General features: G+C 39.1%; 1 protein-coding gene across 10 annotated transcripts in view; it reads right to left on the bottom strand.

The window, feature by feature from the left end:
• The window catches only part of MLIP (muscular LMNA interacting protein), a 114,563-nt gene that overhangs the window by 77,554 nt on the left and 14,599 nt on the right, over positions 1-22,410 (bottom strand). The window contains exon 1 of one of the 10 annotated variants that reach the window (XM_052809227.1): positions 1,663-1,909. The exons of the other annotated variants lie outside the window; for them this stretch is intronic. The gene's annotated coding sequence lies outside the window, so the exon portion shown is untranslated. Of the gene's footprint in view, positions 1-1,662; positions 1,910-22,410 lie in introns of those variants that run through there. 10 annotated transcript variants of the gene reach the window in all.

Here is a 22,410-nt window from a genome sequence, read left to right as displayed (position 1 = left end):
CTGGCAATCTCTCTGTGTTTCCCCAGGTACAACTCTATCCAAAACATTTCAACACAGAGTGCGAACACCCCTATCCTCCAAGACTGACAGCAAGAAATGAATAACCATGGCCCTTTATACCATGGTCACCTGGTATTGTAGCACTTTAAAAATATTGTCCTCAAACCTGAAGGACCACAGGTTCAGGCTCAAATTCATTCTCACTTCCAGCACTTTCAGCAAAGAAAATCAGGTTTTTTTCATTTTCAAACACCAGGAGGTCTCTCCCCACCGAGAGTCTTCAGCTCCCTCTGGGTGGCATGAATGTGCCCATTCTCTCTGCCCCAGGTTAATAGCTCCTGTCATTACCTGCTGTCCCAAGATACAGACAATCAGCTCCACCTGCTCCCACTGAAACACCAAAAAGCAGAGAGGTGCTGTTACTCACGTGCATCCTGTAGGTACCATATGCATATGCTTTGCACTGACAGCTGTCTCCTCATTCATTTTGACTCTTTCTGGTTCCCTAAAAGTTTCCTTTTCCTCTCTTTTCACTCTTTTATTACTTCTGTCTATTCTCAGCTAAACAATGTTAAAAGTACCTTTAATTTTTTATAGCTTTTTCAGGTTAGTTTTTAAAAAATATTTTCATTTTTTAAAACTGTAAAAAGTAAGGGGGTTTCAGTGTTAAAACATTTTGGCCAAGTTTCATTTAATTGGAAAGTAACATTTCATTTTAAAATAATTGAACTGACAGGGGGAAAGAAAAGGTTGATGTGATTTGCTCTTGGCAGCACAGATTCTGTCAAGTTGTATCCTGTGTTTGGACTCTTCCATCATCATCATTATTATTATTATTATTATTATTATTATTATTATTATTAACTTTTGGTTTTATTTCTTTGAAATCTCTGAAGTATGACATTTTCAATAGATACCTCCTTTTCCAAACTGCTACATCTTGTGTCTGGGCATTTGTATTTCTAAGGAGCTATATTCTTGGAGCAGGGATCCAAAGCATATAAAGAAAGATATAGAGCTGTGCAGCTTAAATTTTCAAAGCCTATGCACCTGGCACCCACATATCAATGACAGATAATAGCACATCTTTCACATTTTAGAGTTATCTCGCTAATTGATCATGACATACTCTCAAATATGATTTTCAAGATCCAGAAAGCCATCTGGTATCTGGATTTATCAGTTTTTTGATCAATCAGAAAAATGTATTTAAAAAAAAAAAAAAAAGAAATGCTTTCATAGATTTCATGAAGTGCAAATTAAAACCTTAGTCTTTATCCACTCTTATATGACCAGACTGAGGACTTCTAGTTTATCTGCTGTCATTTTTTTCTGCTGCTGTTCCAGGAGACAGCAGTGAAAGTCTTGTAATACCAGCTAGCCCAGATCCCTCAGTTCCCTTCCATAAGGTAGAGAACAGAGTTCTCACTGATGGTACATTAGGCATACACAGAGTATTCTGGAAATATCAGATGCTAAATTTTCAGCTTTTTAACCAACTATAGGAGGAGGCAGTTGGTATTTTAATCATTAAGAAATGGATTATTTCATCCTGTATAATCAGCAATAGGCTTCCCGTCAGAAGCTGCACCACCCTTTACAGTCATCTGCGCAAGGGATTTAACGAACAATCAATACAAGCCCATCTACAAACTTTCTTACCTGTCCTCTGCTAATAAAACTCAGTGGGCTGATAATTCAGATGCCTCTTTCCCCAAGCTGCTGTCTGTGGTATGTAGAGCACAGTTGGGAGATAAGTAAAAAATGAACATAAAAAAGCAGTGAAGAAATGTGTGTGATAAAACTGAAGAAGAGGTCATATTTTCCCTTTCTCAGCAAGGATTTTCAGAGGTCCTTTTAATGAGCTATTTTCTGAGTAGGTCTGTGTGGGCCCAGAAGAATGCTGGCTACAAAGAGTAATTATTCTGGCACTCAGCTACTAATAAACAAAAAGGTAAAGCTGAATGGCTGTTGGCTTCTTCTGCATGTTCACAGGAGGGCAGGATGATAAACTTAGGATCTTGTTTTCTTCTCTGTGCTAATCATTAAAAAGCAGCTGTCTTTAAACATTTAACTTGAGCTTTCCCAGATGTCAAGAATATTGCATGTTTAAAAGTGCCAGGGTGATTTTCATATGACTTTATCTATTTGGAATAGTTACACTTGTTCCAATTAAATAATTTTATTCTTATTTTTTCCAACAAAAGCATTTGTGTGAAGAATTGTCATTTTACAAACTTGACTTTGTCTCATAAAAAAAAAAAAACATTTTGAGTTTTGTGCTCTGGCATAATCATTCAGCTAAATACAGTCATGTACCATTCCTCAGATATTTTAGAGTGTAGGAGAAAGAATAGGAGTAGATTTTGCACAGCAGACTGTACAGTTTGTACCAAGAACAAGCATAATTTCTTTAGCCAAGAAATCTGGACAGCCTGCAAACTGAAATCTATACTTCGCCTCAGGCTTCCTGTGCAGCCCTGAGTAAGCGCCTATAACCTTGTCTATACTAAAATATTCTGACAGTCCATGGGTAACTGCAACTTCTTAGCCATATATTCCCAGATATCCTACATCTACATGACATTATTTGACTAGTTTCAGTGAAGGTAACATGCGTAGTTAGTACACGCCAGCCTTAACTTAGGACAACTCTCATCTCTCTGGTTTCTCTACCTAGGGATGACATATGGCATCTATCAAAGCTCCCATTTGAGTCCAGCCAAGCAGCTCTTCCTAACTAGGACTATCCCATTCAGATGGCCATCTTTACCTAAGTCAAGTTTTGGGTTTGCCCTGCAAGTCAAGTTTCTGCCAGAACAGAGATATAAATGATGTTGTTTACTTTCAAAATCAGGTTTTCCTTCTTTCTAGCCTTATGCTCTTGGTCTTATATTTCAGTGTCAATTAACACATCTACTGACCAGTGATTCTTTCCTTTCCCTTTTTATGTTGTCCTTACTGATCTCTTATGACCTAGGTTTTTTTCAGTCCCTCTCCTCTGTATTTCCAGTTTGCAATCTACCTTTAAGTTATGGCAGAGTTTGCAACATCTAAAGCAGACTTCTACAAAAGTGAGAAACACAGTGTATTTAGGCTTGGTTTCATGACCAAGTATGCTACTAATGTCAGGCTTCTAAAGAAGTCTTCCAAATTTAAGCAAAACCCTGTCAATGTTATAAAGAATACTTTAGACTTTCAGCTGAAAATGTGTAAATAACACTATAGATACTATGAACTAACCAAAAGGACCACAGTATTATAAAAAGGGCAGGTGACTTAATTTTAATCAACAAAAATCTGCATGTTGCCATTTACTTTCTACCAAGATTTTCTTCAGAACTTCCCAGTATAAGAATACAGGTGACAATGCAATGGAAAACACTTTTGCATGTAGTAACAAAGAATGTAGATTCAGTGCTTGATTCTGAAGCATTTGTACTTTCATGTTGCATCTTCATTCTAAGCAATTGGAAGAAGGCATGGATGTAATAATTGTAGCCTTAGATTAAAGAAACAATTGAGTTAGTTTATTGCCAGAACTACAATTTCAGAGATTTTATAAACATTTTTATCACCTTAAAATATTTCAAAGCCCATATTCCCTATAATACCCCAAAATAAACTCAGTCCAATCAACGCTGACCCTGACAGTAATTCCAATATATTCCATATAGATCCTTAAACCACCTTCATCACCAGGGAGAACTGGTTACCCTCAGGTTGTGCATTAAGTGACATAACTAACATATGCCACATGGGGTGTATTCTTTCTCTCCTCCTGTCCAGCGATTTAGCATTTTGATAATTTTAGGTGTTCTTAAGTCAAGATTATCTTGTGCTATGTTTTTTATTAGTTAAACACACATACCCTCTTCTTCAAACTATAAGTTTTAGATTCCAAAATTCTGTAGCCTTTCAAAGAGACCTTTGCTCCTTTTGCTTTAGCGGCAGATGACTCTGCAGTCTAAGAGCAGAGCTGCCAGATTCAGGGATAACATTGTTTGCTCACTGCAATGTTCTAAAATGTCTGGATTGAGGACAGTCCTTCAAGACTTCAGAAGAAATGCTGATTTTTTTTGTCACTTTGGACCATTTTTTTCTGAGAGTTACTTGAAATAAGTCAAATTTTACCTGAGAACTGAGTGAAAATGGATGCGATTTCTGAACTTGGTCTTAGCTTTGAAAAGGGAAGAAATATATCTTGGATGTCAATTAAACATTATTTCTGTCATTACTAGTAATAGAGCTGTACCATTTATCATTATGCTCCAGTTATAACAATGTACATTATTTCAAAAAAAGACTCAACTCTGAGTTAAAGTCAACTGCAAAACTCTGGAAAATAATATTATATATGCACAATTTGCTACCAACAAAGATTGCTTTCTATCTTTCATCCATCTCCTGAAAAATATATTTCAGATAGAAATGAAAATTGCAATTTAAATTATATAAATCAGGAGGTTAATATGAAAGTTAAAAACTTAAAGTGTTTCAGTTATCAGTTTGTTGTTTTGAGATATTAGTCAAAGTTTTAATTTCCAAGAGCAGGGATCATTAAACCAGACCTCAAATATATATCCTTCATTTAAATTCAAAAGGAAAGACCCTATAACTCATGTATTACTTTTTCACCCAGTGTTTTGACAAGTTAGAAGATTTACAGATAATAAACAGATTTGGACTTAATAAAACTCCTTCTTATGTTTCAACAAATAACTCTTGCTAGGATTCCTTATCCCAGAGATTATATAAGTCCTACACACAGTATTAAGAAATCACAAGCATTTTTAATAAAGCTCTCACATCTGTATGCACAAGGCATCATGCAATCTGAAAGCTTCATAATCAATGTCTTCTGAACAGCTTCACAGGTTTACATAATACAGAAGCATATCTAGTCTCAAACTAAAAAAATAAAAATAAAAATTTCAAAAACCCTAAAACTGTAAGTCATGCATTAAGAACTTCTTAACTGCAATGCATTGGCAATGCAAAGTAATCGTATTTATACACACATCGTACTAAAGGTTCAGGTTATTTTAAAATTGCCTTAACTTAGTTTTTAAGAAAAGGACATTGCTGTACTATTTCTGTCAAATTCTGTCTCATTCATGGTGTTAGATTTTATGTTCCTACTGACTACGTCTGTTTCTTCAGGAAAAAAAGGTGATTAGGAGCTCAGTCTTGCCAACATTATCCAGCTGTGGTTTTGATTACAGCAGAGACTACAGGTCAATGGGAGAGCTCAGGCACTCGAGAAAAGCACAAGGCAGATGTACCCACAGAATCAGTCCTCTTCCGTGAAATGCCCATTTTCTGACTTTTAAAGGAAGTGTAATAAATAACATGCATTTTACCGAAAAAGTAGTTACCTCATGCAGTACGTCTTACAGCTCTAGTCTCTGCTTTTGCATCTGCCCTGCCTATTAGGTCTTGTTTGTTAACTAGACAGAAGTTGGCATGGAGAAAAGAGTTTGAAAGTTAAGGAAATGAAACAAGTTATTTTTGGAAGTGACTCAAAAGCCCTCTTGTACCAAGTACTTATTTTTCCTCTGCTTCCCAGAAAAGATCCTTGTAGGAAATTACAGAATATACTAGTAGCTGGTAAAATTTCATTCATTTAAAAGGTTGCCTTTAATTTCAGTTAAGCAGACAAACTCTGTGTTTGCTGCATGTAGGATTGCCTTGGCTGACTCTATGTTGCCATTATACATAGGAAATCTCATCTCCTTTGCAGTTCTGAAGTGGACCAGGAATTTTTCATTTAAGTATTTTCTTCCACATAAAAAAGCCAGTTTGCTTGAACAAAATCTTTTAACAGAACATATTTGCTTTTACCCACTTTTCATCTGGAAGGTTCTTTGAATCCAGGATGGACTGATTAGTAGAAACACCAGGATGGAGAGACAGAAATGCTTTTGAATATGCCTCTCTGAAGGACAAAATGGAAACTTAGCCCACGTTTCCTACAGGGCTGGTGAATGCCCCAGCTACCAGGCTATTTTCGGATGTCTCTCTCAGACATGTTCTTCAGCGTAAACTTTGAAACATGTCTTCCTCCATTAGCATCAGAAAACAAATTGCCAAAGGTTGAAACTTTCCTTCAGATAAAGTTTTTTCCTAGCCAGAAATGTCAAACCCAGTCATTGAATGTTATAATGGTGATATGACCTCCCAGGGTTGGGGAAGCAATCAGCAGAAAAATCCTGAAGCTAAGGCCTTGGGTGAAGAATTTGAGGAGCGAGCAAGGCAACTTTGAGAGGATACCTTCTGTTCTGCAGCACTTGCTGGCACCCACTTTTTGCCAGCCAGCAGCCAAGACCCACTGCAGCACCTGAAGTTCACAAACAAGCCAGAAGGCTGCAGATGAAGGGTCTGGACTGAAGGGTTGTCATCAGCCTTTATTCTTCTTCCAAAACAATGCATCTGAGGAACGCACACAGTCACAGATAGATTTGAAGTAATTGGCAGGCATTTTTGTTTGGCTTCTTACTAATGATAAGCAAACACAGATTTAAGGCTGCACTGGCCCATAGCTGCTCTTGGCGGAATTCAACGGCAAAAAAGGCTTATACAGAGGATTTCTGCTACAAAAACAAAATCAAGTCTGCTTCAGAGCTCCTTATCTGCTACATATGGTACAAACTATTTCTTATTCATTACACTTTCCCTCTGGTTTAGTAGAACCTCAAACATTCATTAGAGCATTCTGGCATGCTTTCTGTAGAAAGCGTGTGTGTGTCTGTCTGTGTCTGTTTGTAAAATGAAAGACAGGAGAATGCTACGTGGGTGGAGGCGAAGTGCCAAGAATTTGGGATTTGCTTTTGCAAATAGCTGTGTCAGCAGATTATATACTTGTCCTGTTAAAATAAATTAGGCCTTGCTCACATGCAACTCTAGAGTTTTTAATGGTTACCTGGGAAAAATTTAAATTTTGATCCAGTTTTTATGAAGTTTTTGAGATCATGTAAAAACAAAAATAAAATGTGCTGTGCTACATTTGCACCTGCCTACTTAAAAATATACTTCATTCCATGAAGACTATTTAAAGGCACAGTCCCACAAGAAGTATGCCATATCACATCAAAAGTTCAAATTCTAAATGATCAGCTTGTTTCAGATCTCATAATTACTTAAGTGGCACACTTCAGAAGTTGCTTTTTTCATCCATACTCAGCTTACCTCTCTTGGAGCATGTGCACGATTGTGAGTCTATTTTAAAAGGTTATTATCTGTCAGTGGAGATAACAGATAGTGAACCAACCATCTATGGGCTGTTAGCATCTGCAACTGCAGAACAAAAAAATGACCGTGAAGAAAATGGGTTCATTTAAATTAGCCTACCGTTGCTTCTTCCCTGGGCAGCATGAGAACGTGTCTCCGCTAACAAGGGATAACTCGTTTGAATGTGTTAATCAAGCATTTGCAATCATGTGACCTCTCATATCTGGTAAAACAAGCCTGAAACATCATGAAAAACTCTTTTGCAGGATTTCTTAGTCAGCAGCGTTGAATTCTGCATCACTTCTAATATATTTAGGGGTTTTTTGCTGTTTGTCACCACTTTGAAACAACTAGTATACAAATACACACTTAGAAAGTATATTTGGGGTAAGAATTTTTATACACTGTATCCCTCATAGCAACTGATTGGCAAGATAAACCCTCTGGTAAGGCTTCACGTTTCTTCTCTATTCAGACTGAGTTCACACTTTCGCAGCACCCACACAAGGTATATCCGAACCAATAAATGCTATCCCTATCATTTAAAAAAAAAAAAAGGCACAAAAATAAACATCAGATTATTACCTTCTGAAGGAGATGTTAAGGGCAATGCTAACAAGTGAACTGAAGCAATATACAATAATCATACTCCTGTCAAGGAATATGTCATGAAGAAGTCAATGTGATATGTATGTTAATGCATGCCAAATTTATTATAACATCAAATCAGAGTCCTAGGTCAATGTTTTGCATAGGTGATGATAAAAGTGACACTGGTAATTGCAGTATCACTTATCAAGATGCGCTAATGTCAGCTTGCTTCTGTCACTGTCAACAGCTAAAACGTATAGTGATAACGCACTACATATGCTACCCACCTTTCTCTGCCAACATCAACCTAACGTGTCAAATCTTTCTAGAAAACATTAATCAACATGCTTTGCTAGAGAAAGCTGAGATACCAAGGCTATCTAACTTAAGAAGTTGATGAATAAATAATAAACCTTCGAGCATTACAAGCAAACCAAGATTCCTCCAAACGTAGATATTATAAAGGACTGACAATGGTTGCAGTTGGACATTCAAATAATTTTTATGTTAGGAAAATACCTCAGCTTCATAGTACCACATATAGCACCTATTAATATGATAATGGCAGTATAATAGAATTATTTGATTATCTACACAAGACCATGAAATCATTTTACAGATTTACTCCCAGTGAAGATTTTATAAGAGTTAAAGAACCTCAGCAGAAGAATGCAAGAGACATGTTGCATTTTTCATTGTCGGTAAAGGAGACAAAAAGAACCTTCTGTACCATCAGTCTAGCCTAACTATTGTTTTCCCACTGTGACAGCCTTCATAAAATAAAAATAAAAATACCCCTTAAAAAAACTCATATGAATGACAGCAGCTTTTCTGTGCCTGAGTATCACCTTCAGGAAAGACTAATCCCTAAACCTCTAACAACTTGGACGTAGTCCTTGGTATCTCATCTCTACTTAAACGAGCTCCAGTGAACATTGCCTACGGTGGTGGTGGCGGATGCTCACATCACGGTCACTAACCAGCATGTTCGTGTGTCACTCAGACAGAAGGGTGCCAACGTAGCGATGTATCTGTCTGAATCAGTGAATGAGTTCTGAGGTGGGCAGAGGTGGGATGGAAATACTGGGACCAGAGGTGCCTCTGAGATTTTCGCTATTGATTTCAGTGAAGAAAGAACGTGTCCTCAAAGTTTGTCCAAAGTACTTTAATGAAAATGTTTATGCAAGGTCAAATGGATATATTTTATTCTTGCTTCCTCTAATGAGAAAAGAAAGCACAGGGTGGACTTGGGTTGTATTCTGTTATATGATTTCTCTCTATTTACGTACTGATTTTCCTTTAACTATGAAATTATTGTAGTGGGATCTCCTAATGGAAACCTAGTCAAATCCTGGGCAAGATCCTCCCAAATCATGAGACAGAAGACTACACTGCAAACAAGGCTAGATATTATTACCGTGCAACACTCAGAACTAAATGTAAAATATACATTATAGCTTACCCATTATATGAACCTCCAGAAAAATAACCTTTTTTATTATTATTATTTTTGACATGAATATCCATCTCCTTAAGCAAGACACATGACAGGTGCTAAAAGATTTGAAGAATTACTGATAAAGGTGTTAACAACATTAGTACTTTAAGAAGCTGGTGCTTTAAAGAGTTTAAATGCAGTCAACTTGCAAGATATTTTCTCTGTGCTGTCCAAAATCAGGAGCAGCACATCTTGTTGTGACTGGAAGTGCACCATAAATATTATAGATGGTCAGAAGTAATGTATTAATTTGTCAGATTCCAAAATGGCTGCTTAACCACTAAAAGAATAACTTAGTAGGTTTGTATGAATAAATTACATCAGTAGCCTTTGTACCAAGTACCATCTAAGACCAGGTTTTACATTTACAGTGATTAGCATAAGGTTAATCTGCATCAGTCAACTGCAACTGCAATAAAATACACTGAGAGCCCTTGAGCTTACTGTATGCAATACTGCAAAAGCAATTACATTTCTCTGCCTGTTATGGAAGTGAAGTTTTTTGATGACAGTCAGCCAAGTTCATTCCTAGTGATACAGAATACCAATGGTATAGAGGCAATAGCCTCAGGGATCTATCTGTTACGTCCAAACAGAATCAATTTCATGTTTATATATAAATGTAAATATGTATAAATATTACAGCACCTTGTTGAACCTCAATTCTCTAAAAGCATTTCCAGAAAACATGCTTAATCCATGCAATAAATACCATAATGAAACAAAACTTTAAATTAAACCAAATAGCCTCAAAACTGACAAATGACATGACACTGAGAAAAGGAAATGCTAATCATACTGCACTCTTTGATTCAGTCCCCATGATTTGTAGGCAAATCCCAAACTATACATCAAACATGATACAGAAAGAAAGTAGCAAATGACTTTCTAACCACAAAATCACCATAATATTAACTCCTTTGGGATGGATAATGACAAAAATAAAACAAAACTTTGTTCATTAGCACAAATCACTGAGAATATCTGATGGTCTGGGTTAAGCTAGTGATCACCTTTACCTAGTGATCATGTAGCAGTCAACTTCAGCCTTTTTATCGTCTATGTTATGTGTTGATATATAGTCTCATATAAAACTATGTATATATACCATATTGCACTATTCCTGCAGAATACTCTGCTGCAGAGCAGCAATTTAGGACCCTATAAAATATTGCAAGCCCCTTCCTTTTTCTTTAAAGCTGTCTAGATATATTGGCAGTAGTAAGCAAAAAGAAATAAATCTGACACCACTTGTCCTGGGAGAAAGCATTAAAGTAATGATGGGGCAAAGTTTATAAAGAGCTAAAATTGTGCAGTTGGACAGAATGATTCCTATGGCTTCAGGAAGGCATAAAAATCCAAAGTATCTGAGGTGGAATTCATGAAAGAGGTAACTCTCACCTGAAGTAGGATTAAGAGACTGTGGGCTGCTTCTTCAGCTGGTGTGAACTGGCACCACTCTTTGTATCTCCCTGTGGCTTCACTAGTCCACACCACAGAACCAGCGGAAAGAAAAATGGAGCAGGAAAATATTTCAGGAAGGTATTTCATCTGGGTATCAGGAAACATTTCCCAGTGCCATCTATCACTCTGTGAAATAATTCCCCAGGACAGTAGTACAAATTCTGTGCCAAACTTCAGAGATTGGGTTTTTAGTAACACAGGAAAGTAGGTAAGGCTCAAAAAGGTATTTCCTATCTCAAATATTCATGAATCTATAGTAAGGACTATTTATTTCTTATAATGTTTTCCTTTAGCATATACCCCATTTCTAAATACCTTCCTAAATCTTATTTAGCATCCAATTAATATCGTCCATAAGCTATTTATAACTTTTTTGATGCAACAAGTATTTGGAATGCTCAAGTATTCTATCTATTACACCAGGGACGAGGCTGGCAATATAGAGCTAGTTACACTGCTAAACATTGAGGCAGGTGTGTAATAAAGGCAGTTCTTTTTCCTTCTAAAACAAGCTTTCTGAATAAAGTCTGCCTGAAGAAGCTTAAGCCTGTGTATTCCCCAACCACCAGGCAAGAGGCTGTTCTTGCAAGAGATAATGCTCATTCCCTCTTCTATTACAGCTGCTTTATATTCAGAAAATATTCAACATTTATGATTGCTTTTTGTCCGCTGACTGTTAGGACACATTCTTAATACAGGGTGAGATTTGGGTTTGGGGATGCATCTTAAGGTTGGTTTAAACAAATTATTCAAAGGCTGGGTGTCCAGGATGCTGGAGGCCCTCTCCCCCAGCCCCCTCAGTAGGATATCCTCTAGAAGGGGCCAAAGACTTTTCTTTTCCCTTTGTATTAAACAGAAATGGCCACCCTGTGCAACTCCGTTCTCTGAGGTGGGCTTAGATCAAACCCATAGGATCAGATGACTTGTGAAAAATAACTCCTGCTTTCTGCATTTGTGATGGGGCTACGGTTTCAGACAGGCACCAAAATACTCAGAGTATACTGTAAAACAGTCATTGAAGCTGAAATTGGTGTGCTTGGGAAATTTTAATATGAAAGAGCCTTGAATGCCCTTATGTTGGTAGTTGCCCATGACTTGAAGGGAAGTAAAAATGCACTTTTCCAGAATTTTGACTGAGATATTTAAATTCTGTCTGAACCTTACTCTGGATGTGAAAGGCTTTTCAGCTCATGTCCCCGAGTAGGAGACTCTTCCTTGCCTTGCACTGCAGTAAGCTAGCTTGCAACTATGGTCAGTAAGAGCCATTTACTTTTTTTGTCTTTTGCCATCTCTAGTTAAAGCTTTTTGGTATAAGTCTAGAAAATAATGGGAAGAGAACAGATTTGTTTTAGACTAAACAGACTATAAATAATCTACATGCCAAAATATTACAAGGACTGCTTTGATACATTGCCAATAAATTATCCTGAGGTTTATAGGATCTTCAGAACAGGGTGTTCGGGGTTGGGGAGAAGAGAAACCTGACCCTGACAGCCAGCCAGTCAATGAACATATGGTGCTCTGCTGTGACAGTATCAAGCGCTTCTGCCCACTGGTGTAGAATGGGCCCTGGAGATGCTCAGTACCTCTTGCCAGTTAGAAAACTTGAGATAAATGCTTGTATGTCCCTACTCTAACCCAGCTATTCTCTATGCACTGTGCCACCAAGGACCGTATGGGCAGCTGCCGTGCAAATGCTTATTCACTTACAGCTTGGCTTTAACTGTCAAAACTGACTTGGCTGTGGATTTACTCCTGTGGTTTGTGCCCTCCTCTTAAATACTTTTTTCTCCTTACATGGCTATTGTCTCCACTCCTGTAATGTTGAATTGAATTTAATCACCAAAGGCAAGGATTTGAATGCACAGGCTCTGCTTGGGAAAGACCATGCTGGGAAGCCCTTCAGCACTCTGGGAAGTCACATACTCCATCAACGCCCCCACCAGCCCTCCGAGGCACATGGCTGCTTTCCACTGCCATTAGCAAAGATTTGGGACTTTTGTCCCAACTGTCCCTACTGTTTGCCAGTAGCGTGCATGATGCTAAGCCATTGTGTTCATAAGGATCAGGTTGGGAAGGCAGACAAAAATAAAGATGTCTTTCCAAGACTTCCCTTTGGGTCTGTGAATTAAATAAATGTAGATACCTTTTTACAAAGGCAGGGTGGGGGTGCACAGGGAGGAGAAGGCAGCCAGCTTCGTCGTCTTATGCACATTTAGGGTCAAGTGGAGGTACAGAATTTTCTAGAAAGCCTGGAATAACTCCACATCAGCTTTCAGTAAAACTGATTTTTTTTAATAAGTTCTGACCATAGCAATCTGCAGCTAACAGTTATATATATACACATATTTCCACTTCACACTACTTAACTTCAGGCAATTGCTCAGTTGAGCCAGCTTGATTTGCAGAGCCAATAATCCAGCAAGCAACATGACTGAAAGAAGCAGCAGCTCCTTTCCCAGCCCCCCCCCCCCTTCTCACTGCACCTGCAGGCACAGCTCTCCTCTGGCCTGACTCCTTGTCTGCAGGTGATGTGGTTTTGTCTCCTTAGTGCAAATGTCCAGCTGTTTGCCTTTCCTTAAGTAATGTAGATTTTTCTTCTGAAGAATTGTTTCCTCTGCAAGAAACAGTCTACTAAAAGAAAATACTGCCAATGACTCCTGATTTCATCCCATTAAGTATGAATCACGAAGGAAATCAGGTGAATCCTAGGCCAGGTGCAATGAGGCAGAGTATCTGGTTGTTATACAGCTACAAAATGGGTTCACCTGCTATGGGTACCATGGCCGATATCTTTGGTAAATCTCATGGATTTCATTCCTGCCTCTGTCACTATGTGGCCTTAGGCAGGTCACAATTCAGCTTACACTTGCATAACATGTTTAATTTTTTCTTGTTGGGGAGGCTTCATGTTTGTAGAGTACATCACTCTTGGTGATGCAGCACAGCATGGATATGCACATTAAGAAGGTCTATCTGGTGAGATGTAACCCAGTCCCTCTCCCTTCCTATAAAAGAATGTCCTTCCTTCTTTATTTGTAGACAGAGTCCTTTGTAAAGTTACTCTTGTTTAAATAAGAAAAGCTACTCTTTCTGTAAAGATTTTAAGTTGCAAGATACTTTTTTCTAGAATTGAATTGTTCTGCATTATGATTTTCTAACAGAAATGAAAACTATATGAGAACAATCAACTGGCTCCTCTGTTGCTGTAATTCCAGTAAGTTCTTGCAAGAAATTATGCAAAGTTCCTGCATAATTTTACTGCTTCAATTCATACTCAATAGAGTATATACACTATGGAGTTAAGTGAAATTCAAGCAATGAGAGTGGGACATTTCCACATACTTCTGTCCCTCACTTTCATGAAAAAGGAGTAGAAAAGTTCCCTGCAGCCCAAGTGAAACTTTCATTGATTCTTTGAAGGAAGATGGACTGACTGGTCCAATCTGTGAATACATACTGGTTAAGTACATTGAATCACCTTCTGACAAATTCCTACTGGGAGAAAAGCATTTACTAAGTATAATTCATCCCATTAGTATAAAGAACTTTTCTGCATATTTCTTAATTCTATTTTCCCAAAACAGAATAGAGTTTTGAAGAAGAAAGCAGGTAGTTCCTTTTATCACACAGCCAATTTTTTTCTGAACATGTGATTGCCCTCTCTCAGGACATGTCATGTCCCTTCACGTTTTTTTCTTTCCTGACTAGTAACTACTAAATCATAGAGATCATCCTGAATTCACAAATACAGCAAAGAGAGTAGCCTTCCGGGACTATTCTCTTTGATAAGAAAATAAAGGAATATACAAACTGTGTGCGTCAATCCCATTGCAGTAGTGATGTCTAAATGGCAACGTTCCCTACCAGGAAGGGGTTATGGTTATTACAACTTGGAAACTGCAGTACTTAAATTCACATAATTAACAGTACAAATTGAATGCTTTCCTAATCATTTTATCCTTTATTGTTCAAGTGAGAAACATGAGCAGAGCCTTGTTAGCTTGCCAAATGTGCCCGAAAGAATATTCAGGACATAGTAAAATATTAACCAGGTTATGTGAAAGAATGACTTAGGAAAACACAAAAGAAAGACAAAGTGTGTAAGATAATAAATGCCACTGACATACTAAACATGCTGAAGTCCTCTTTCAGACTGAAACCCCCTGTGCTATCCATCAAAAAGTGTGGCTCTTAAAATAGCCTAACACTTTTCACAGGAGTAGGAATATCACTGGCTATTTCTTGGGACTTTGCCCAGATTTCAGTCTACATCTTCTCTGCATTTTCACTTGTGTGTATCTTGAACTTCCTATCTAAAATTTTGGTGTGTCAGCTGATACCTCTGTTCCACACCAAAGATAACTCTGAGCAATGAATGAAATAATTTGAAAGGCAATAAGATAGCATTTCAATAACCTGAGAAGCCTAAGTTTCTGCAGACTTAAATTGCAGTTTCCTATACAGATAGTTAAGGAAATGTAAGTACTTAACACATCTACATTTGTGCTTGTTCAAGGCTGCATTATGGTCAAAAGAGAGAGAAAAGGCACTTAAAAAATTATTAATTTCACCATAAGATTGGCATCTAAACTACATCAGAGAATAATGCCCGAGAAGTCCCTGTTTCCTTCCACTGACTACAACAGGAGTCTAGACGACCTGTTCAGATGTAAATGCAGCTGTCTAAACTCAGGAGAGATGAATCACTACCTATTGACTAGCCATGTGAACTAAAATAAGAATTTCTAAATTTCTGACTTTAGGGAATGAAGATAGGGTAATTAAAGCAAGATCAGACTCTAAATTAGTAGGAGAAAAAGGATTGTAACTCAGGGCCTACCCACTCTCCTCTCTTTGATTATTCCTCAAGACTAGCAAGTAGAATATTGAAATCTCCTGTAGGTCTCAAACTCCTAGAGCTTGACTTCCACATCCAAAGTTCACAGCATAGGTCCTAAATAAACTTAAAATGGTACTCTGACAGTTTCTTTGCAATTTCTGTATTGAAATCTCATGCTGGCACCTGAAATTTCTGTGGGAAGGAATGCTGAAATACCAGAACAACCAAGATATGGGCATGAATGTCTTTTTTGTTTGTTTTCATAAAGCATAGCACAAGAATGCCAGAAAGCACCACTAGAAACTAAATGTCATTTGCTGTTAGTTACAGAAACTGCAAAGCCAGGGTAAGTCAAATGCTAGAGGTTATTGAATGTTTACTTATTGGCTCCGTCTAGGATGGTTTATGTCCTTGGATCAATTTTTGTCTCCTATCTTTTCACTGGAAAATAGTTAAAATCAAAATACTATTTCCAATTACCTACTGGAATCAACCACTATGGATTTGGCATAAGGATCAGGAAAGACTTGACATCAAAAGGGCAACATCAGTCGCAAGGCAGTATGTTCGTGCCAGTGTGCAGTATGACAGCGACAGATTCCTCAGCCGTCAGGGAGATCAAATTTTTGGAATGGATTTGAGATGGCAAGCTCTCAGCTAAAGGCACGCCACCCAGGCACTTGCAAAATGAGGCTCACTATCTGCCTGGTACAGGGACCAACTCTTCTCCTCCCCTGACCCTGGGATCACCTCTTATTCTCAAACCCACTGCACACCATGTGCTTGCGAGGATAACATTTACCTGCCACCTTGCTTTAGTTAAAGGAGCAAAGTGGTTTTTTCACCTTGCCTTAGGTTTTTTTGTGTTCTCTTTTCCTCCCTTTTGCTAGCTGCCAAACATAAACAAGATAGCATTAATCAAAATGTTCTGGGTGACCTTTTAAGACCCACTGTGCTGGGAACCCTCTTTATAGTCCAAATGAAACACTTACATCATCCCAGGAATGGGCTCTCTTGAGATTATAGACAATTTCACAAAAAAAGTGTGGGCACACCATGATGTCAGGCATTAAGGAAAAAAAAAGTTTTAAGATATTTAATTGGATGAAATTGCCTTGCCATTTCTTTCTCTACTGCAGAAGCACCTTAGCTAGTGCCCAAAGGGTCTAGCTACCACCTGCTCAAAGGGTGTCTGAGGAAGGACAGCAAGTAAAATACACTTTACCAGCCTGTTACCTGGTGAATGATTTCCTAAAGCACAGTTGTTTCCCAGGGTTATGTATATTCCTTCTTCCCTAGTGAATGACTTCACTAAGAGTGATATTGATCTGACCAAATGCAAAGGTGTCCAGAACAGAAATCTACATCTGAGTCGTGCTCTCTTCGTATGCAATAGAGAGAAATCGGCACTTCTGAGATGCAGTTCATCCTACTCAAAGCGAAATGTCTAATATGGATCAGATTAATTAATCATGCTCTACAATTCCTATGCTTGTTTTTTTAACTGACTTTAAAAGAAACTCAGATGAGTTTCTCACTCAGATGTACATATCAGAAGGGATATGAATCCTGTCTAAGCAACATTAATTGGACCATTCATGCACAAGATTCCCTATAAACATGAGCCAGTGGTATCTAGAGCAAGACTATGCCTACTGCAATATTGTGTAGAAAAGCAGATATGTATAGTTTTCACTAGAATGTCATGGATTCTTGGTATAAGACCAAAATTGCCATGAGGCACCACACAAATTTATCATACAATCAAAACTGGTAGGGTTTCATATAACACGTAATTACATTATAAAACTCACTGCCTCAGGAAGTTCCAGATGCCAAGAAGAAAAACAGTTCAAAACCCAAGAAAATACATCCATAGTGAATAGATCCACTCATTTACCCTAAGGCCAGGAGGAATAGGAAACGCAAGAATATCTATCCCTTTCCCCATGACTTTTTTCCTTAAGCATGAACTGCAGGCAACAGCTGGGGACAGGACACTGGGCTAGATGGACCTCCAATTAAGTCAGTATGTCAATTCTTATTTTCTGACCTAATATTGCCAACACTTTTCTGACGGCCGTGAGCCAAGCAAGGAATATTATAACGCTGCCTCACACATACTATTTTTCCTAGGATTACCAAATACAGGTTAAATCTCAATTTTACACCAGGAAACACACTCAAAGCACAGACACAAAATGCAAGCCATCAATGTTTTGGGTTTGTGTGGCGGGGTTTTGGTAGCAGGGGAGGGGCCGCAGGGGTAGCACCTGTGAGAAGCTACTAGAAGCTTCCCCGGCTCCAAGTCGGACCCATCTCTGGCCAAGGCCAAGCCCACCAGCGATGGTGGCAGCGCCTCTGGGAGAACAGAGTTAAGAAGGGGAACCTGCAGTGAGTGACGGTATTAGAATGTGAGCGGAACCCCTGTGCAGATACTGAGGTCAGTGCAGAAGGAGGGGAGGAGGAGCGGGAGAGGAGGGGATGCCCCTGCAGCCCACGGTGAGACGGCAGGCTGTCCCCCCCCAGCCCATGGAGGGGAGCGGGGCAGCAGATGCCCACCTGGAACCCCAGGGAGAGAGGAGCCCACACCGGAGCGGGGGATGGATGCCCCCCAAGATGGACGGGACTCCACGGGAAAGCCCGCGCTGGAGCAGTCTGTGCCTGGAGGACTGCAGCCCATGGAAAGGACCCACGCTGGAGCAGTTCATGAAGAACTGCAGCCCGTGGAAAGGACTCACATTGGAGAAGTTTGTGAAGGACTGTCTCCTGTGGGAGGGACCCCACGGTGGAGCAGGGGACGAGTGAGGAGTCCTCCCCCTGAGGAGGAAGGAGCGGCAGAGACAAGGTGTGAGGAACTGACCCCAACCCCCATTCCCCATCCCCTTGCGCTGCTGGGGGGTGGAGGGAGAGAAAACCGGGAGTGGAGCTGAGCTGGGAAGGAGGGAGGGGTGGGGGAAGGTGTTCTGAGGTTTGGTTTTACTTCTTATTATCCCTGTTTTGATTTGATTGGTAGTAAATTAAATTTATTTTGTTTCTTCCCCAAGTTAGGCCTGTCTTTTGCCCGTGACCATAAGTGGTGAGTGATCCCTCCCTGTCCTAGTCTCAACCCACGAGCCTTTCTTTATATTTTCTCCTCATCCCACCGGGGCCGGGGGGAAGGAGTGAGTGAGCAGCTTCGGGCTTAAACCACGACAATCACCCCACCTGCTTTTACAATCCTACTTTGAAACATTTGTGCTTTGTCCAATTCTCTGTTCCTGGTACATTATTTCAGTACAGATATTTACTGGTGAGGACAGCTAGTGTAGGAGTCAAACACCTACTTGACATTATCCATTCTGTTTGTCATCAATATGACTCATCAGCAGTAGTCTCGTCTTCCATCCTTTTGGGCAAGGTTGAGAAATTGCTAAGAATAGCAGCAGAACTTGACTGCAGAGTGTTTTTCTGGGGAACTCAAATCTTAGACTGTGACTAATGCTGCTAATTGAATTTTTACCTCCATCTTGTTAAGGGGAGAAAACAAACAGTAAGAGATAAGGCTGCTTTTTATAATGCTTCTTTCTACTGCATTGTCCCTTTCTTATCATTTCAAGGCAGTGAAATACCAAACCATTACATAAAACCCTCTCCTAAAACCCCTGCAACTATTTTTCCGGAGAATCAGACACATGGGGATTTCCCAATAACAATCTGGAGCTCAGTGGTGAGCTATCATTGCAATACAAAACAGCACATAAGCTCTGACCTGTTTGCGATAAAAAATATTTCACGTATGGCATATTCTTTTTCTTTTCTCCTCCTCCCAACCCCCCCTCCTCCTTTTCTTTTAAATTAGCCACCAGGGTAACTACTGTATTTCAGCAGTGACTGTTGCTACGCATATCCAAATCTGAACTCTCATGACAAACTGAAATGGGCAAATATTGTTCACATTAAATACTTCTAGATGACTGAGAGAAGCATGTTAGGGAAGAATATTTGTCATATTAAGCTAAGACACTCTCTTTTGAGCCCTTTTAAATCAGGTCTACAGAAAAAAACCCTGAAAACTCCAAATAAGCACAAGAATCCTAAAAATACTTTCCACTAAGTACCGTTCCATTCATCCCATACCAATCCAGGGAGCAATGAATTACTGTTATCTTTCAGTACAATCAGCGAAAATTGTTTCAAAACTGGGTAGAAATAGACTCACCCAAACAGTAATGTTCAAATGCTGCTAAAATCAGGAAATAGTTATAGCAGTTTACAAGAAAATCCTTCCAAAAACCCACCAAATTTCCTGTTTGTTTGTTTCCCCAGATTTTGCCTGTGTTTACTGAAGCCAAGCCTGTATAGAGAGCCCATAAGAACAGACAGCACCAGGAGCAGGGGCTATTTCAATATGCAAGCTGGCTGGCTAGGGTAAACCTGTGCTCGGTAGTGGTAAGCTTTAGAAAAATATTTGAAGCTTCAGTGTTTGGGGTTTTGTTGTTGTTTTTTTTTTAATCAAACCAGGATGGTATATAATCAAAACTGGCTGCATTTGTAGAAAGGGAACCACATGAAGCTAAGCACTATCAAGTAACAGTGTGAGTGCTTTTTCTAATGGCAAATACAGTCAGCGCTTACATTCATCTCTGTATTAGCAGCCAATAACACAGCGCTTACAACAGTCATTGCCATGGAGTTACCAAATTTTTCAACCGCAAACTCTGATCCCTGTGGAGATTAAATCACAGAAGCAATTCAAACAAAATCAGCGGAGTGCTTCTAATGAAGTGTGTGCATAGATCCGCACAAAGTCATAGCCCCAAGTATTTATCAGACAGGAATCAGGCTGGTAACCAGATGCCAAAAAAACAAATAATATGTCAGCAATGAAAGACTAATACCAGTCAGTCTGTTGTTGCTGTAAGTGACAGAAGACAACTGAAAAGAAAATAAAGGAACCAAAACACAACCTTGTGAGATCCCACAAACAATCAGGGCAACTGCACAATCTAATTTATGTTATCTGATATTGCTACGGGTTTCTTAATGCTGAAGAAAAGCAAGGTTATGTCTAGACTCAAATAAAGAACCAACCACAGGACTGAAGAGTGCTGCAAAGCTGTGAAAGGACAATTCTTGTTATTATGCCCAAAGCTCCCATCAATCTGGAGCACAGTGGCTGCCTCACATGCCTGGTGTGCAGCGAGCTAGAGTGACACAAATCCTGTAAAAACTTCAAAAGACACGGGAGAACAAGAGGTCAACCAAAAATGTGACATATTGCCTGGTGCTGATGAGTGAGAAGGCAACCTTGGCACTGAAAGAACAGCAGCAAAGGAGGATTGTCTGTAGATACTAGAGAGATGTTAAAGATGGAAATAATAATAACTAAATAAATCAAGCAAAGAGCTGAAGCATTCTCACTTGAAGATATGATGGAAAGTATCACTCCTGGCTTCCTGAGCAGAAGTATATCTTCTAGTTATACAGCCAACCTGGGATATAAATTCTTCTTTATACTTATCTATATCTGTTTATATAGATCAACATAAAATCATTTGGGTAAGACTGAGTAACAAGTGCAGTCAAGTGCTTTATATAAAAGTGTTGGAGGGAAATCAAAATCTTGTTTACAGTTCAGCTAGGCTCAGCTATGGGAGTCAAAGGCAAAACTAGTTTGTACAGAAAGAAAAGAGTTGTCCCTAATATCAGTATCAACCCACGTGGAAAGCTGTGCTAATGAAGCCAGCAAGCAAATGCAACAGCAGGAAGGTTTTGGTCTCCTTACTGAAGTCCCTTATCCTGCAATATGTGAAAAAGCACAACTAAACTTTTTCTTGGAAGAGGCTTATAAGTGTCTAGTGGGGGATTAACAGATGTTGGGAGGTTAATGTGAAAGGTTGTTATAAACACATTAGCATAAGGAGTTTCTCCCACTAAGCCATGCTTACCTGCCACTTACAGGTGTTCTGGCAAGTAATCAGTGAATTCTACACAATTATTTACCAAAAGTGTGAGGAAACTTAGTATCAGGTGCAAATGATGAAGTATTAGATCGATCGATAAAATGCAGCTATTCACTTAACACATGTCAATTATCAAAAGGATAAGACTGCAGAATATTCAGCCCATCACATCCCCTATTTTTTGCTCTCTTTCTCTATTCCCATGTTTCTTGAACTTTTTTTTATTCCCACTTATTTATTTAATTCTCACTCCCACCATCTTTTAGTGGGTTTACTTCTTTTTTCAATAGTAATTCTATTTTTTCCTTTTCTTTAATTTCTCTCATTTCTGACTCCTATTACTTTTTCTCTACCTTCTCATAACGATTTTTAGAACTCCCAACCTCTCCTGTCTTACTACCACCTTTCTTCCCAAGCCTTGTCTAATGTGTGCATTACAACAACGTCTGTAACCTGCAGTGCAGTACTAAAAAAGTTAGTGGTGTACATCACATTGCTTGGCACTTCAGCCAGATTAATTCAACTACTAACACTGTGATTTTCACATTTTGCCACAGCACTGCTGAGTACAAAGACCCCCCCCAGACTCACCCCACTTTTTCCTTCGCCAGTACTTTTCCCTACAGCACTGATTTCACTGGCCTACACAGGGTAGGAGTAAAATGATGTAGCTAAGTCCCATTGCCTCAGGAAACAACCAAGTGCTGAAGCTCCCACCAAAACCAATTTAGCAATTCAAAACAGCACTTATGCCTCAAAAGTGCTCCTAGGTTCAACTTTTCAACTCCTACTCCTCCTCCTTTCAATGCCCAGCCCTTCTCAGCATCTGCAAACCCACA

This window comes from Harpia harpyja, chromosome 15 (genome assembly GCF_026419915.1).
Source record: "Harpia harpyja isolate bHarHar1 chromosome 15, bHarHar1 primary haplotype, whole genome shotgun sequence".
Classification (NCBI taxonomy): Eukaryota; Metazoa; Chordata; class Aves; order Accipitriformes; family Accipitridae; genus Harpia; species Harpia harpyja.
The sequence above is the reverse complement of the archived record's forward strand: the minus strand, read 5'-3'. Positions and strand labels throughout refer to the sequence as shown.